Here is a 19,567-nt window from a genome sequence, read left to right on the forward strand (position 1 = left end):
GCCTTGTAGCCTCTTTGTACAAGGCACCATTCTAGAAACTATTGTCATGTCATCCATGTAAGCCCTATTTGGTGGAAGACATATCCCTTTTTGATGTCTCTCTATACCTACAACCTACTTGGATGCCCTGATAATTACTTCCATCGCCACTGTAAATGCCAATGTTTGTTCTTATCTTTTCTGTTATCTTCTTGCTCATTACTTTGTGACTTACGGAAGCTCACATGCCGCCACACTTCAATTTAGAACTGGAGGGTTCACCTACTATTTCAATATAGCATGTTGTGGAGCCTTTGCTTCGTCTTGTTTATATTGGGGAGCTGTCTCTAGTCTCAGAGATGACGTAGGACACTGAATACTAAGTGACATGGCACGTCGAGGAAGCAAAGGCAAAAGTAGATTACGGCCTCTGCTGTTCAAAAAGAGTATGGCAGTTCATTTTTCATCTCACCAATTTGAATCTCACATATTTTTTTATCAATTTTTATATGACTCACGATGCATCGTTACAAACCTATACTTCTATCAGTTAGTGGTTGTTACTACATTAAGTAATGTTATTAACGTTTCCTTTTTATGGTTGTTACTTTTAATAAACTATTGGGTAATGTATGAATTACAACCTTAATTTAAATGAAGACGATTAAGAAGTGACCACTTGACACATTAGTTTACTGTTAGTTAATGGTTATTACTACGATAATTCACATTAAATAATGTGTACTTGTTATTGTTGTTAGTGTTAATAAAGTATTAATTACTGTATGGAATGAAACCTTAATTAACATTAACACCACTAATAAATGAGTACTTAACACACTAGTTTACTGTAAGTTAATGGTTCTTACTACATTAACTAATGTTAATTAATGTGTCCTTGTTATCATTGTAACCATAAAAAGACTGTTTATATACTGTTAAATAATGTATAACTTGACACCTTAATTAACATGATCATCATTAGTTAATGACTACTGATGATTACTTGACACATTAGTAAACTATTGATGGTTATTATGACGTTAACTAATAGTAATTAATGTGACCTTATTATAAAGTATTACCTATAATGTGTAAATGCTGTGCCTTTTGTACAATTTCCCCTGACAGAGGACCTGGACTGAGCAGTATAATTGACATGAAGGTTCTGGTTCCCTCGGTGCTTGCCAGAATAAACAGAGGTCTGTCAGGGCTGGTGGTAGGACCCAAAAGCAACACAGGGACCGGACAGAGTCTTTCAGGGGCTTTATTGGCACAAACGAAGATAATCACAGTCTCAACAATGTCTACGGGAGTGAAAGTCCACTTCAGTGATCCACCGAGCCAAACCTTAGAGTTGGCCAAACTGGTGACGTGGTTCAGGCAGGGAACCCACTGGAAGAACGGAGCAGGTGAGTCGAGCAGAGCAGTTGAATCAACCCCAACAATGGCGGATCTCACCAGAGAGCAGGCTCGCTGAATTCCTCCACGTCTCAGGGAGCAGGAGGGAGGAAGGCGCGGATCAGACTCGGTGTCGGGAATCGGAAGGCAGGTTGGATCACCGGGACAGAGACGAAGCAGGTTAATCGGGGACGGACAGAGTCAGCAACAGGCAGGCAGGGGCACTGAGGGTGAGACACAGAGCAGGTTATATAGGCGGAGACAGGAAATGAGCAACAGGTGGAGGTGGTTACTGCTGACGAGGGTGCAGCCAGGCAGAGGGAGAGAGAGAGGGAAGCACTGCAGGTGGAAGAAATCAGGCTGATTAGGAGAGAGGTGTGTGAGGAGAGGCTGCAGAGGAGCAGACGTGACAAGGTCATCCATAAAGAGATCCAGGCATCATGGCATCTTTATTATCTTATCTACACAACACAGAAATTTAGCGGTTACTAGCACACCACATAAAATGGCAGTGGGACTACAAACAAGTTTGAGTCAAACACTACAAGAAAACGCCACATCGGTGTCCTAAAGCTTATGCTATCTGTCCAAAAACAGTTTTATCCGCTATTGAAAGATTATGCATAATAGTTGAAGCACTATTTTGGAGCATTTTTCCCTACACAAAAAATGTATACATAACAAAATATAGTTAAACTCTGTGCAAAGGATGGATGCAACACGAAACTGCACTGCAATCAATTACCTTTAACAAAGCACATCAGTTTTATTCATTTGACAAAGCTATGGCTGTTTTTGAGGTTGTGGTTTTGGTGTATTATTCTGTTATTATTTCCAATCCCTGAAGGATAGTGTGGCTGTTTGCATACCGTGCATACAGTGTCTGTAATACCTGAGTGATAACATTGTCAGTAGTTATCTTGTAACTTGCAGTTGTCTGCCTTTTATGATTGTTGAACTCACCTTGCAGTGACCTCTAGACTGAAACTGTTCCAAAAAAACGAAAGATGGGGGACAGTCTGCAGCTCAGCCTTAACTGCAGTACCCTAACTGCAGTACCTTTTCAACCATCATCATCTACCAGTCATTGGTAGTCCTCTAGTCTCCGTCATTACCAGCACTCACACAATCAAATCGCTAACGTTGTGCTTAAGGCTGTGTGCCAGATATTTACCACTCCAGTATAATGCTTTCCTTTCTCTTACTATAATTCACCGGGTTTCATCTAAGGGGCGCCATTTTGTCTCAGCCAAATGGCAGTGCTTGCTCTCTGTGATTGTCAGTGACAGGCACGGTCAGGGACCAGCAGCTCTCTACAGTCCCCCAAGTACATCAGATACTTGCCCCTGTGGCTCAGACCGAATCACCCTCTTTGCTCCTCTGACACACAAATGCACTGCATGGCCTTGTGGAGGGATGGAGGAGGTGCAGACGTTGGTTGCTGCAGGTACCCACAGCACTGCCTGCTGCAGCCAAGCAGCCAGGCCCTTCATGGCCCTTCACGGCCCTTAGGCTGTTCTGTCTGTTCAGCATCTCCCTTTCACCTTCATCTAGGAAACAATAAAACAAGAACAGAGGGGAGGAGGAAGAAAAGTGAGGGTGTGAATTTTGGTGTGTGTGTGCGTGTGTGTAAACGCTTTGAGGGTCTGTGTGAGGGGAGACAGAGAGAGATGCCGTGGACATTCTCCTTAAGCCAATCTCTACTTTATTATTTTTGGCAGTCCTTATTGGTTGCACTAATCAAGTGGAAGGCAGTAAGCGCTGTGTCGGGGGCTAACACACTGCATGTGACAAATATATTATTAACTGGAGGGAGCGAGCGACCTTGGCCATGTCACCTGAGGACCCCGCCGGCACTAGCTCTGCCAGCAGGAAACGACCTTCATATTAAAACCCTGCAGAGGTCAATAAACTAAATAATTCAAAAAGGTTATATGCTTTGCACTGAAATCTGCTAAAAGAGAGCGCGACAGAGAGAAAGAAAGTGAAAGAGGGAGGGGAGATGGTAAATCTTTTAACTTGTGAGCAGCTAAACAAGGACTGGTGTCCTTGTCAGAGTGTAGTCTCTTTATCATTGGAGGGTGTTTATATGAGCATGTCAGTGGATGATGTAAATCCTGAATCTCTCTCTATTTCCTCACTGCTGTCACTCTTCAATCGATCCGTCATTCTGTGGCAGTGGTAGAGGTGGTGGGGGTTAGCCAGGAGGGAAGGGGGTTAGTATGATCTAATGATACGGTAGCCTTTCCATAACAGCACATGCAGCTGTATATATATAATAACCCTGTTTGAAGAAACCCAAGGGGAAACAGCTTGGTCTAAAGCATAGCTTTTCCTATTGAATATGATTTTCTGCTCAACAAAGTCCTCATGAAGTAGCACATGCCTGCTCTATGCAAAGCCAGCTTTTATAGGCATTTCAGAGTGAAAATGTCTTCTGTTTGTGAAGGGTCATGTAAGGCTGTTCTTGTGGGAAAGAGGCAGACCTGATACAACTACAAGTCACAGTTAGAAAAAGAAACATTACCAGGGTGGGAGAGAGGGGAGTCACTTAATAAATCTAAAATACATACATTGGTGTCAGTTCCCAATTACCAGCAATACGTTTTTAAAAGCTTTGTAGATGTCTGGTATTTTTGTATCAAAGGACATATCTCAACAAATAACTTAGATAAAGTCTTTCATTTCAAGTGCTACAATATAATTGTATCCTCTTCACTTGATACTATGGAAACGTTTCGCACTTTGGAAAAAAATAAAAAATAAATTTAAAATCCTGAACTAATGCTAACATGCTGAGGTTTGGTAGGTATAATGATTACCATGTTTGCAATCTTGGTTTAGAATATTAGCATGCTAACATTCATTAATTAGCACTTTAAACACAACATGTACCTGAGGGATATGAGAATTACATTTATTTTGCAGTTACTTAATTGAAATTTTGACCAGGGACCATATTCACAAAGCTTTCCAGCACTTAAAGTTGCTCCTAGTGACGAAATTCTTAGAAAATTCTTAGAATTATGATGTATTTCGAAAATTTCACCTTGAAGTTAAGAGTGGGTTCTGGTAAAGAGAAAAATGATTCACAAAACATCTTAGCCCTTAAGAGAGCTCCTAAGGTGAAAAACAGATTCGCTTACATCTCTTACCCAATGCAGTAACAGTCCAAAACCATAAATAAAGTGACCAAAACACTAAGATTTGGCAACTGTGAAAATGCAACAGTGCAGCAATATGATCACACAAAAAGTGCTTATAGTCTTAATGAGTCTTTGTGAGAGTGATGTCATTGAGAGCCCACATCTGCGCAGTAGCGATATCCGCGGTGGGAGAGTTCCCGCCAAAACACCCGTCCAACTGATCGTGAACAGCTCCATTGAATGCTAGCGCACAGCTGTCAATCATGGGTGGAAAAGCCCCCTTTTGTATAATTTACTAACTCATTAAAACCAAACTTATCATAAAAACAAACAAAAACATCAGGGTGATGACAGCTACCTTCAGTGACAGACACCATCTTTAAGAAAAATTGATTTGGGGTGTAGTTTTTGTTTTTAGTTTGGCCTATGTACATTCACTAACATGGAGGGTCATGTCGTCCATCTTTGTATAGAGTGTATGTTACAGACTCACTACAGGACTTGTCAGTGACAACCAATCACATCTTTTTAAAGAATGCATCATACCTATCAGCCATGTCAAGCACACCTCCTCACTAAGATAAAAGTTTCTGTCCCTTCTTTGCTCAGAGTTGCTCTGAGAATTTTCCTGAATCAATCCTAAACTAGGACTGAATGTTTTTGAATATGACTCCTGATGGGGTGCTTGACAGAAAATAGAGGATTACCAAAGACGTATTGAAGGCAATTTATTGATTGTCAAGACATGTCACTAAAAACCAATGATGTCAGATTTGTTACTAATATAACTTACGAGCAGGGGTGAAAGTAAGCCGGTACGGTCCGGTACTGCGTACCACTAAAAGATTCAGTGGCGGTACGCAGTACCAGGAAAATGGTAGAGCGGCTGCCTGTTATAAAGCCCTCATTCAGAACTAGTCACGGCCGCACTCTGGGTCAGAAAATAGATCCGCTAGCAATATGCAGTCTTGAAAACTACTTTGTCTGTTTAAAATTCCTTTTAACTCATTCCGAATTGTTTCTGAACTGTCCGTGATGTGCTTTAGTCCATGCTGGACGGAGCCTTGGCTGGACGGAGCCTTGGCCGGACATCTCCCTCTCTTCCTCAAGGCTCTTGCCCTGCTTCTCTCCCCCTCCCCTCGGAGAGAGCCCGGTGGTCTCCTCTGCGCCTAGCCTTCGAAACGTGTACCACACGTTTAATGTCTTTACGTTCGTTGCAATGTGTCTCAATTAACCCTCTATGGTACGCACTATGATCCCAGTTGGTAAAAAAATGTTTGGGGTGTTTTTTTGTCTTAAAATAGACCAAGTAAACATAATGAAGAGACATTTTCAAAAAATATTATTTTTTTAGTAGTTTTTAGGGTTCGTTGCCATATGGCAACACCGTACCATAATGGAAAGTAATGAAAACATGAGAGTTTTGTTTAAAATTGTATGTAACATTTATTTTAAAACTCATGTTATAATATAAACAATCCCCAGTAGCCTGAACAGGTGTCAAGTAAAGTGTTACCCATTTTACACTCTCTTACTGGTAATACCTGTCACTTCACTTTCATCCTCACTGTCCTCCCTCTCCTCACTGTCTCCATTGCCCTCACTGTCTCTGTCCTCACTGTCCCCACTGTCCTCATTCTCTGGCTCATAATCTTCATCCGTCTCACTGTCTTCATCACTCTCACTCTGTGTTTCCAGCAGCTCATTTTCCTCGTCACTGAATTCTTTGTCATCTTCACTATCATCTAGTGGGAGGGCTAGTTCAGCCTTTTTCCGCGATGTACCATAAAAAAAAAATTGCAATCATTCTGTAAATGGAAGAAAGATGTGTCAAATATCATCATATGCAATGTGGAAAGGACTCACAAAGTGCATTATTATAGTTTATAGACTATAGAAGATCAGTGTACACCAATGCAATTGCAAAGTAGGCCTATATACAAAATGTTATCAACATGCCTGGCTAGCAATCCATAATGGTACGGTGTTGCCATATGGCAACGTACACATTTTTAACATTTTCTATTATTTATTGATTGACTACAGTGCAAGAAACTACATGATAATGAACTTAACTAACCTATTGTTGAGTGTATATTTTTTTTCCCGTTGAAAAACTTCAAAAAAACACTTTTTTTGTTGAATTTTTAGGCGTCAAATGGTGAGGCTCCTCCTGTCGTTGATGTCTGCAGAAAAGGGTTTCAAAATGGCCTATAGAAAGTAATGTCACAAATTTAAACACTGCTATTGGTTTACTTAGAACCCCACCTCTTTTTTAATGCATTGCACCATAACTTAGGATGTATTATCTGTGTGTAGAAGGCTTAAAATGGGGTTGTTGCCATATGGCAACGCTGTACCATAGAGGGTTAAAATCAGTTGGAGAGTAAGCAGTTGTGTTTCGTGTTATTTTATTCAATTTCAATGATACAGAACAGCTTGGAAAAGAAACTGCTTGTGACCTAACGACCGGAGATTTCACTCAGCAGTACGTGAGTGCGCATGCGCGTCTACTTCCGAAACACAGCGGTTGCTATGGGGATGGGTTTGTTTGATTTATTGCACTGGGACATTTTCCACAACTGGTGCACAGACGTCAAGAAACGCCGCTTGCGCCGGGACAGGATGAACAATAAAAGACACCAACGTAATTCCAAACTTATTCCAAATTCTTGTGGTTGGCTGAAACACTTTCAGCATGATTTAAATATCTGTCAGTTATCATCTTATCTGTCAGTTATCATTTTAAATAAAATGGAGAGAAACACTACAAAACGGTCATTTTTTATGTTAAAGGAATAATGCAGAGAAAAATAACTTCTTTGTTCAAAAGAAAAGACAGGGACACTGAAGATGGGTTACCACAGAAAATCACAAAAAAACCCAGTGATGAAGATTTTGAGCAGGCTGAGAGTCAGGGTGAGGAGGCACCATGTCAGGGAAAAGAAGCAGCTGCAGGACCACCAGAAAAAAGCACAGGTGATGATGATGCTACGCCTCCTGCTTATCCTTCCATTTGGACAAAGGATCAATATGAACAGTTCAAAAGCAAAAATGAATGGTGGTAGTTCCACTTTGAGTTTTTGCTCGTGACCTCATGATCTGTTCTTAGAGACTTGTATTCTGGATGTTTATCAATGTTTCAATTAAAAGAAATAGTTTACCATATTGTCAAGTGTTTTTAATTCCTGCCTACTCCATGGGCCTACAGGTAACCTACAGTAAAATATTGAATTGTTTTTATTTGTTCGTGTTTTGACTTTGCTATTTTAAAATGCATGAAGTGAGAGAGAGATGAAGGTTTTGGTAATAGTACCAGCAAGAATTTAAAACTATTTTCACCCCTGCTTACGAGTATGTGAGAAGCTACCACTGCTATTAGTACTACTACTTCTACTGCTACAAAATCACAAAGACATATTTTCTGTTTCAAGCTTTTGGTCTTGCTGATAATATAAGACACAGGCTTTGATGAGAGAGTCAGGTGTTCGCTTCCCATTTGAATGTGATGTTTTTTTCTGAACCTTACCATGTGCCTCCTTGCCTTAAAACTAACCATCCATGATGTTATTGCATGTGCTGCTGCTGCCTAAACACAACCATGTGCAATTGTTGACATCACAGTTGCGGCATCCTGGAGTGTAAACAGCTGACGCAAAAGGATCCCTAATAAGTAATATGTAGGCACAAAAGTCTAACAACAGAGCTGCCACATGCGACAAGTGGGGATGAGAACATGTTGATATAAGCACAGCCACTTTCCAACAGTTTGTTGAATCCTGCTACAGCATGACGTTTTAGCTAAACATGAGGCCAGATGTAGCAATAAGGAACTTTATTATCAATTATACATGAAGACGTGATTCACTTTATAAGTTACAAGATAAAATAAATACTCTCAACAGATTTTGTTCTGACACTGTGTCTCAGTGTGCGTGTGTGTGTGTGTGTGTGTGTGTTTGTGTGTACACGCATTTGTTGCTTTTAGGCTGGATTACTAACCCTAACCCTAACTCCCTATTATTTGGTTGCCCCAGTAAATCTCTTAGGTCTCTCCAACTGGTACAGAATGCTGCTGCACGTGTTCTGACGGTAACCAAGAAAAGGTACCATATTTCTCCTGTTTTAGCTTCTTTGCAGTGGCTCCCTGTAAAATTCTGGCTTTGCTTCTCCTTTAAGGAACCATCTTCCAGTTTCGGTCAGGGAGGCAGACACCGTTTACACTTTTAAGGGTAAACTTAGACCTTCCTCTTTGATAAAGCTTATAATTAGGGCTGGCTCAGGCTGCCTGGACCAGCCTCTATTTAGGCTGACATAGGTTTAATCTGCCGGGGGACTTTCTATGATACACTGAGCTCCTTTTTCCTTCTCTTGCTCCCTCCATCTGCAAACGCTTATGTCTGTTTATTGCATTAGGCTAACTTCGTTGCCTCTCAGGATCATTCCTGCTCCCTTGTATCCTAGTTTTCCCGGATCCTGGCTGCAATCTTGGCTGTGCCTGACCGTGGTGATAGCTGTGCTGGTGCTTTAAACCTGCCTTTGGTTGTGCTCGTTCTGTGGCTGCACTGATACTGTACCTCTGGCTCGCCTTGATCATGGTCTTGGTTTTGTCATTGCTATGGTCCTGTCTGAAGCTACGCCTGTGTTGTGGGTCCTGGTTGCGGCGATGCCGTGACTGTGCTTGACACAACCTTCTATTGCCATTATTATAAGCCACGCCTCCACTATCAATATACGCATGGCACTCTTATCAACATTCACAATATTATCATAGAGTGCATTTAGTAATTTTACACCTATCGTTATTGTAATTTGACATGCGTCTGTTTCCATTATTGCTGTGCATCTCTCCCCCTCTCTCCCCTCTCTCCCCCTCTCTTCCTCTCTCTCTTTCTATTTCCTTTTTGTCATTATTGTAATTCAATTGTTATTTAGGACATCTATTGCACGTCTGTCCGTCCTGGAAGAGGGATCCCTAATCATCCCCTGCCACTCTTCCTGAGGTTTCTTCCTTTTTTTTCCCACGTTACAAGGTCTCTTTTTAGGGAGCTTTTCTTTAGGTGATGTGAGGGTCTAAGGGCAGAGGGGTGTCAGATGCTGTAAAGCCCTCTTCGGCAAACAGTGTTGTCTGATATGTCTGCAGGCGTGTGTGTATATCTGTGTGTGTCTTTATGAGCATGTGGCTGAACACAAACTGTAATAAATGCATCAGAGTGTGTGTGTATTATTAGTGCAGTTTAATTATTATTTATGATCTGTGAAGTGCTGTGAAGGGATGGGACAGACCAACCATGGACTATCTAAACTAACATTTCTCAGTGGGGATAGTACAGCCCCCAGGTCAGAGGACGTTTGGGGCACTGGAAGCAATATTTTTGAGAGGGGGGCATTGAGGTGCTCTCGAGAGGTGGTTGTGAGTGTCTGCTTGTTGATGCAATTTTAGTCCTGCAAGGGCATTTTTTTACAAGTTTATGATTAGACTTGCTTTTACCTCCATCACCTGAAGCTTTTTTTTCTGACAATGTTGTCGCTGCTTAAAACCAGGCTTGCATGAAGTTTTTGTTTACTTCTGAACAGGGCACCCCAATGTTTTGGGGAGGTGCCTCTTTCAATTCTCCTCATGCACATAAAATAGTAGGCCAGCCTGTTCTCGTACCAAACTGATAAAAATAGTGCTGCTCAGTGCTTTCGGCATGGATGCTCATCGCTAAGAGGGACCTCTACTGTGCACACGGGACACTACTGGAAGGCGTCTGCTGAGAGGGCCACCGGACAGAACTGGTCACAGTGTTATTATACGCCATTAGATGGCTGACCAGTACCTGACATGTGCACCAAATATGCGTACGGGTGGCATCACTTGACAACGTGGCCAAACCTATCACAGCAGCACTAATAGCCTAATAAGCCTAATATCAGTATAATATAATGTATTCATTCATTCATTCATTGTCCTTAAGCACTTGTCATTGCAAGGGTCGCGGGGGGGCTGGAGCCATCCCAGCTGTCATCGGGCAGAAGGCGATTTACTCTTCCATCTATGTTTCAAACTTCACCTATGGTCATGAGCTTTGGGTTTTGATTTCAGAATGAGATTGCAGACACTAGCAGCTGAAATGGGTTCCTTACGTAGTGTGTCTAGGCTCAGCCTTATAGATAGTGTGAGGCGCTGAGCAGTGCTGATTTCATTAATGAAAACTGACAAAAATGATTCATCAGTGACTTTTTTCCATGACGAGAATAAGACGATGACAAGCTAAAAACAGATTGTAATAATAGAAGCTATGGTGAAATCTAAGTTAGGTCTACATTTTCATTGATGAGACGAGACGATATGAAAGCTTCAGTGGACTATCGTTCATTCAAAATGAGAGGACAGGAGAACAGAACAGCCAACAATGGTGGTGCATGCATTTTTTTTCTCAAGCCTTATGAACAACAGTATCAAATCGGAGTGCTGGACAGCTGGCTGTAAACTCCAGCAAATAGTCAGCACCAGGAATTTTCTCTAGCCTGCAAACTCAGTGGAGCAGCGTTAGCAGATGGTGTGAGTTGTGAGCTGTAGTTGTTTAGTAGTAAATAAGCAGCTGTGTGTGTCTGACTGTGGGTGATGGAGCCGTTATCTGTATCTGTGGAGTCCGTTAGTTGTAGCTGACACTGTTAGCATTTAGCTTCATTTGTTAGCCACTGAACCACAGCGGGCTGTGAGAGGAGCTCTGCTGTAAACAGTCTGAACTTTTTTTCTGACAGTTACAAGTTTAATTTTAATCAGTAACTTTGTAAGAGGATCCAAGTTTATAGCTCTAGACTTAACATGTTGCACAATTAGAAGAAATTCTGGCTGAAATTAAGTTACTTTTCTGCTTCTTAACACTTAGATCAATGAGTCAGAGTTTGTAGTGAACCTGGGTACAAATCCCAGTTGTCTCAAATGAGTTTAATTATTTGTAGTTGTACTACAAGACCTGTAACATCTGTTTTTCACACATATTTTTTACCATTAAATACAATCCACAAAGGTTATATACATATAATAATATCCCAAGCCCAAAACTATTTGCAGCCTGAAGGAAGCTGCATTTTAGCCTGTGTAGTTTAGCTTAGCTTTGCTCAGCAGGTAGATCTAACATTTAGCGTAGCTCAGCAAATAGATCTAATGTTACAACAAGTCCTGTAAAATCTAGGTTAAATATATATTTAGTAATAAAATGTGTTGAAAATCCAAGGAAATCTCTACATGCGGTTGCTGCTTGAATGGCTTTCAAATGGGCAGTTTCTTTTTTCTTCATGGGTGGGTTTCTGCACTTCTGATGCACTGTAAATGACATCACAATCGAGAATTGCTGTTGATTGGTTAGTTGTAACCTGAATCCTGGACAAACAAGTTAGTCATTGATCCAGGGAAAACACTTTGTGGGCATATCAGATTGTGCTTTCTTGTTCACTCACCAAAGCAGGCAGCATGAACAGTACCCCACAATAATTGTGAGTGGGCCAGTGGGTAAGATATGTAAGCTCTCAGACTTTCAACAGACTGACACGATATATACTGGACACTAAAAAGACTAATTCAGAACTATTTCTTCTTCTATTTTTGCCCATCACTGCACGAAACGAATCATCAAAGTTTCATTAAAATCAATCACAATGGGGTGCTACAGATGCAAGAAAAAAAAAATAAGTGTAGCAAAACACATCTCAGACTATATTTTATTTTTTTATATAATTGTTTGTACAATCATTAAAAAACTCAAGCATGTGTTTAATAATAATGTTGGAGCTTGTTTGTGAAATTATTTTGAAACCACTCAATAGGGAGCACCACCATACCAATTGATGCTTTTTTAAAAATATATGTATTTGACATTTCCTACCAAGCCCTGGTAGCCCAGATTTGAATCGCATTTTCTGTGGATTATTATTGGACCATGTCCATCAAAAGCTATAAAAGGCCTGTTAAAATCTCATTGCATTTTGAAGTTATTTAAAACTGCAGCACTTTAAACTTAAAAAAGGGCCATGGCACAGCATATAAATAGACCTTACTCCGTGACTTTTTGGCCAATTGTGGGGTGCTACAACTAGCAAGAAAAATGGGTGTGGCATAAGACAAACCAGATTATAAACCAGAAATTGTTTCAATTTAAAACTCACAAGACATGTTTCAAAACAATGTTGAAATCACTCAATAGCTGGCTTCACCAGTTCCAAACAAGTCCATTGGCCTTGCACAAAGCTGGACATAAATTAATGACAATTTGTCCAAGTATCACCAAACTTGGTGGATATTTATCATAAAGCTATTGGAGCACTTTCCCAAAATGTTTGTGCATGTGACCAATAGGGGATGACAGGCAGAGCATGGCCTGGCAGAGACTTGGATATAAATTTTTAATGCAGGTATAAAAAACTGCCAAAGGTCTTGTAACAGTCCATGCTATATTTTGCAACTATTTTGTGGTTTATATATATATTTTTTTATTTTATTCATGTTGTATTTTATTCTTTAATTGAACTCACACAATTTAATATTAAAAGTCCCTTTTTGTTTTTACTTGCAAATCCTTTTTCATAGAAATATTATTATTAGAGGGAGCCTCAGACCAACATCTGCTTCTCTGTAATTGTTGTGAATATGATAAGTAAAAAACTTGAACCAGTCTTGCAGTTGTTCTTGCCTTTCAGGTTCACAGCAACTACACCAGCAGATTAAAGATGTAAAGATGCATGTTGTAAGATGTAAATTGGTGCCAACTTAGTGACCTGAATAACATGAATGTAAGTTGCTCCAGCAAGTTATAGGATATATTCTGTAATATGTTAACTTTTATCTTTAAAAAAGTGAACAAATCTGTGAGATGATAAATGGCTTGTGAAAACCTTGCAGTGCACAAACATTCAAACACATTTGATTAACTGAATTTGATTGACAATTATTTGACAACATTTTACAGCATACTTAAAATGCTATAAATAATTTGAGTAATGGCCCTGACATTTAATATAGATACTGTAGAAGCCTATCTATTTCAAACACAGCACATAGAAAAACCAAAATGTTAACATACATATATGTTAAATAACACAACACAATCTACACTTCTTGCTTTAATTCGACATTGCATAACTAACATCTGGAACTTGCTGACACATTTGCAATTTCCAGTAAATGCAGCAACTCTTGAGGCATCCTATATGTGAAGGGATGGGGGGGGGGCAGTGCTCACCTGGCAACCTGCTTTGGCTATGCTCTTAAAGCGTCAAACATTTTACAGCTCAAAGAGTTTGCGGGGGAAGTCTTTAATACGGCTGGTATCTGCTGCCGCCTTTGCATCGTGCTCGTTTGCCTTTGAGGTGTAGCGGCAGATCAGACACATCAGTGCCATCACAGCTTGTCATGAGGAACAATCACGTCTTGAAATAACACAAACAGCTGTGTTCAAAGACCAGACATGAAAAGATGACATGCATATCAAGAGTTCTGAATGTGTTTTTGTGTGTGTGTGTGTGTGTGTGTGTGTGTGTGTGTGTGTGTGTGTGTGTGTGTGTGTGTGTGCTACATTAAGACAGACAGTTTTGCAGGAATGGAGAACAGAGGAGGATAGGTTTTACATAAGGTGCAGAAAAAAGAGATTTAATGTGAATGCAACTACTGGAGAAGAAAGGCAAAGAGAGAGAGATAGAGGAGAGAACAGTGAGACAGGCAGGGGGTGGGGTGGGGGGATGAGAAGGATAGACTTTAACTGTCTGAAGGACAAAGCTACTGACCCACGGATCATTCAAAGGATTGCCTTTCAGTTTCAGAGCAAGGTCAGGCTGCTTATTTTACCTCAGTGTTTTCACTAATCTGTTTTTTGTGTGACACAACCAAACACTGAGGCCGTGTACACATGCACACAGGCAGCACACACGCACTCACATGCAGACACTGAAACTAAGCCTTCCCATACTGCCTTGAAATAATAACAGCCTATGTAGGCTCTGCTATCAATAAACATTAGATGTGCAGGCTTTGTGTCTACATGAGTATCACACTACCTTGCACCTGTCATGGATTTCAATTGCCTGGAAGGGGCCATCACATGTTCACGCTGCATTCAAATGTCTGACAGATTTCCCCAGCTAATGATTTGGCCTTCAAATGAATAAAATACTGTGATCTTTATGTATTAATCTATTGCTAGACATCTTAGTGTAATGAGCTAAAATCAGCCTCTGTCTCATATTGACAGGTCTGACAGTGGTTGTTGCTTGGCAGTTCATTAGTAGCCACACTACATTTATGTCAACCCTTTTGCTGACAATCAGTGATGGGATGGTAGGTAGCCATGGCTGTCCCACGGGACCCACCAGCATCTGTGGAGAAGACGTACAAGTGTTGAGCTCCTGGTGAAGCACTCTGTCGTAATGCAACACTGAGGAGCAATCACTGGCGCTAGCTTAGTGCCCTACTGTGGGTTTAAAGGTAGGGTTGCTATGAAGCAGCAGGCCAAAATACTGTTCTCAGAGCAGAGTAATCTGCAACCAGTGTGTGTGTGTGTGTGTGTGTGTGTGTGATTGTGTGTACAGAGTGGGTTAAAGTGCCCCAGTGTGTTTCATGCTGATCTGATAATGACTGAGCAGAGTCAATAGGATGTTAACGGCCCCGTGGGAACGCCTGGTGGTGTATTGGTGGAGGAAGGGCCCACGGATACTGAGCTATGTTTTCACTGTCCTCATTCACCACCCTGTGAGTGTATGTGTGTGTGTGAGAGAGAGTGCAGACGGGATAGTAAGATGCCTCTGTCCCTGATATATGACTCTCTAGCTGAGCCTCCGCTGTGTCCTCCCAGTAAAGCCTCAGTCAAACAAAGCAGTTCGTCCAGTGTAAAACCCACACCAACACAGTAGCTCTGACTACTGGTTGGGCACTGCTCTACTGCTGCCTTTGTCACACACGTTAACAAATATGCTCATCACATGTCCACTGTTATATCAAAAACAATATTAGATACTTGATCATAGCTGCAAAAGGAGGCTTGCTTATAAAGTTTGAGTTCCAGCCTCTTCACTCTGAAGGTGTATGCATTACTAGCATATCTGTGACTCATTAGGCTTGCAAATGGCTCATACTGAGTGGATGAGTGGGTTAGAAGAGCCATAAACCACAAGAACAAAGAGTAATTGGATCACCCAAACACAGGAAAAAAACCTCATACAAGAAGATAGCATGTGACAGTGAGAGAACTCCTGTTTGGCTCAGTTCAGTTCAGTTTGGTATGCTTTGTTTTGTTTTGGGTTTTATTTGCATTTCAGTTGTAAAAAGTTGTCACAACCACTCTGCTTGGTGGGGGTGACAAGTTTTTCATACATTAATAAACTAGAACTATAAAATAAAAGATGTTCTGCAGCCTCTAGCAGCAGATGCAGACTGAGAAAAATAATTTAATTCACTGGGCCAACTGCCAGCAACTTTTAAGGTGGAATGTTTACTTGTAGTGTTACTCAATGCATGAGATAACAATGTGAATCCATCAACACACCTTACATTTTGATAAGACAACTCTGATATGGCCATCTGTTTTTATATTCTCTCTTGGATGACATAAACTTTTAGTAATAAGCAGATCTTCAAGTGTTTAAAAATTTTTTATTAAATGCAACTGGATTGCGTCAGTTGCATATATTCTAATCCTCCCTTAGAGAAAAACATGTGTCAGAGCATCACTCCTGTGCGCGCCAGCAGCACTAAACCCCCGCTCTTGCCTGACAAGGAGTCAATGCACAAACACGCCATTTTTAAAAATCCCATTGAGAGAGACTCTCACTGCAGTCTGCTCTTTTTGTTCTGAAAACGTCACAGTGCACCCCCAGTCTGTGCACAATAAACATGGTGCAGACTTTACTCTTTATCAGCGGCGAACAAGGAAATACAACTTATGACAACAACCCCGCCCACATGCAATAGTAATGTCTGCGGTGGAAGCACTAAACAGATCTAGGGTCAAGGCACATGTTCATAGGAGTTACTTTTGGTTCCAAAGGTACTGTACCAAAAGCTTTTGATGGACACACAGCTTAACATGTGTAAAGTGAGAGACTAGAACTGATAGCTGAGTGGTGTGAAGGCTGCAGGCCTCTCATCGCTCAGAGGAAACATTCTCACACACACAATCACAATTACAGTATCAGCTTTACTTTGAACCACTGGGTGTGATGATCCAAAATATATAGGTGCCCTTTAATGTCTGACAAATGGATGAAAGAAGAAGACCAGAGAGAGAGAGAGAGAGAGAGAGAGAGGTGCAGCAGGAAAAAACATTGCATGTTGTGTTGGCAGGCGCCTCAGTCAAATCCCTTGGCAGTTCAGAGATGGGGGTTTTCACGAGGCTCTGTGTTTGTCATCCGATATTCAAATGCAGAGGAAACTGGAGGAGAGCTCCTCCCAGACCACCCGCAGAATCGTCAGGGATTAGTCAAAGAGCACCAACTAGGTCAACAAGATGCAGGGCCAGTGCATGTTCAGGGGGATGTGAGACAACTCACCCACACAGGAGTTGACCTAGTCTTGCCTGAATTCCTATTCACACGTGTGATCTGAATGTGTGTCTCTCTCACACACACGCACACAGTGCAGAGGCAACCACACTTAGGCAGTGACCTGTTTTCCTATACTTTGACAGTTATCCAAAAACAACTCCAAAATTCCTCTTGATTTTTCTATTTCAGAGCATGTGGGTATGGGTTAAGCATTAGCTATGAGGACAGGCTGAGGAGATGTAAACATTCCCACTGCTCTCAGCAGCCTTACAATCAATTCCCTGACAGAACATTTGCCTTGCCTGGTAAAAGTAAAATGATGAAATGATGAAATGACCTGTTTTATAAAGGTAGGGTTTTCTTTTTGGAGCAAACTAGCTGTTTCAGCTCTAAACTTTACATGAAATGTGTGTTCAGGTCATGTAGAATACAGTCACATCTTACCAAAACAGCTCCAGTCTGGATGGCCTTGGAGATTCTTTTTTGTTTGTCTTAATCAGACCATAGGTGTTTGTGAGGCCTATTCTTCTCTGCACTAATAGCAGACTGAAGAAAAAAAACATGGAGATGCTGCACTGCAGATCACTGACATACCTGAACAGTGAGTGTGATATCAACTGTCTGAATGTCAATACTCCAGAAAACATTTCTCAACATCCCATGATGACCTCAGTCAAATTTAATGTTGTTTTCCTGGGAGACGTTTTTTTCTGGCAGCACAAACTTAAACATACTGACGTGAGTCTGATGAGAGGATGATGTGACCAGGGAGAGATGGGGTCATCATACTGAATCAGTAGTTTGGCACAGCGACAGTGGCAGCTGCTTTTATATATCTCCTCTCTGTTGCAGTAATGCGTCGTAGTGGAATTATCTATCTTGTCTATCAGACATAGTTTCAGCTCCCTGACACACTTCAAGGACAAAAGTAGAATATTTACTGAGACGACTGAGATGGCTGTTTAGCATGTCTGCCATAATCCAGTCATAATCACTCTTGTCTGTTTATTTTGAACAGAGGTCATGCATTTTCTTCTATGTCCATAGCTTGTTGTGCCAATAAAGACAGTTTCACTCATTAATGAATAATCCACTCATCACAAGGCCAGTGTTGAGTCTGTAAAAATGCAACACTTTCATGACGTTGCTCAATGTTTTGCAAGTTCAGGCACTGACCTTGTCAAAAATACTTTGAAAAGTGAATGTAGATTTACCTGCTTATTCCTTTGTTTATTTTGTTGAATTAAATATGTGGCCTCTGAAGGGTTATATTCAAGCAAAACAGTTGAAGAATCCCAATACGCCTCATGTGCCTCTGTTGCCAGGGTTTGCTGTGTCATATGCTTTTAGTAGAACTTCCCTGCAGCTGTATAAGTGGGGAATGTCACAACCATCCCATACTCATTTCAGTTCAAAGGTTACAGTATGGTGTGACTTCCAGCAGGCCCTCCCACTGCAGCTCGCACCTGCCTCCTCCCCAAGAGGGCTTTCCTTCACTCCAAACCTTGGGAGACACTGCAGCTGAAACTGGGGAGTAGAGGTCAAAGGTGGAGGGTTAATGTCTGCTGACACTCCGGCTCCCACCCTCTGAGACAGTCAGGCGTCTGAATCTAAACTCTCCCCTGTTTGCACTGCTGGGCCAAGAGAACGCCACTGCATGGATGACCTTTGCCTACGCATTCAAATCATTTCCATCTATTTTTTTCTTTACCTTTACCTACCATTCAGTGCAGTACAGTATAAGTGTATCGAAAACTAATTTGAAAGAGGGCTGGTGTCAGAGCCCTCTATTTCCAGACGGAGGGGCAAATCAAATCTGCATATCCCATCCAAAGATTTGAATGATAATCTGCCCTAGTAACCGCTCAGTGAACTCAGGCTGACATGGAAGGTGAGTCTGTTGAACAGACTATATTACAGATTTAACAGACAAAAAGTCTGTCACGTAGTTTTGAAAAGTGTCTGTCAGCTGAAGTATGTCGGCTTTTGGATGTTGCTTACGTGTTCAGTGTACGTGTTCTGTTTTAATCAAATATGACGTCAAAGTTGTTTAGGTAGAGGAAGAATATACAATATGAGGATATGCTTCCTTTGATGAATAATGCGTTTCACTTGGCCCTCTTTGTCTGTTGTCAAAAGAAAAACACCGGAAATTAAACAATTTCTTTTTCACTGTACTGTACAGCTTTTGTATATTTTGATCAACTGCAGTCACAAAATCCCATTCCAGCACTTTAACTCACTGCGACACTATGTTAACAAGATTGTAAAAAGTTAGTCTTGTAAAACAACACAGTCTGTTTTCTAATGATGCTTAAATGCCCGTTAACCTTCTCTCTTATAATGCAACGTTCTTCCATCTTCTTCACTTCTTTTGTCACTAGCCACACAGCCCAGTAACATCTGGGATCAGCCTTCTTTTCTGCACTTCCTCACAGAGTATGTCAAATCAAATCCATAAATGAAATCAAACAGGCCTCAGACCTTTTTGTTAGCCACAGTATGTCCATATACTTGAGGTC

The 19,567-nt window shown here is 41.1% G+C and overlaps 1 long non-coding RNA gene across 1 annotated transcript; it reads right to left on the reverse strand.

Annotated features, from left to right (window-relative positions):
• Nucleotides 1–1,228: 1,228 nt before the first annotated feature.
• On the reverse strand, nt 1,229–18,378 carry LOC148187371 (uncharacterized). The gene is made up of 3 exons (XR_015778941.1): nt 18,260–18,378; nt 2,725–2,930; nt 1,229–1,604 (listed from the first exon to the last, which is right to left on the reverse strand). It is a non-coding gene; the product is annotated as an uncharacterized LOC148187371 (long non-coding RNA).
• Nucleotides 18,379–19,567: the final 1,189 nt, after the last annotated feature.

Source organism: Plectropomus leopardus, chromosome 15, assembly GCF_026936395.1.
Source record: "Plectropomus leopardus strain MGB_pleo_1.0 chromosome 15, ASM2693639v1, whole genome shotgun sequence".
In the NCBI taxonomy this organism is placed as follows: Eukaryota; Metazoa; Chordata; class Actinopteri; order Perciformes; family Serranidae; genus Plectropomus; species Plectropomus leopardus.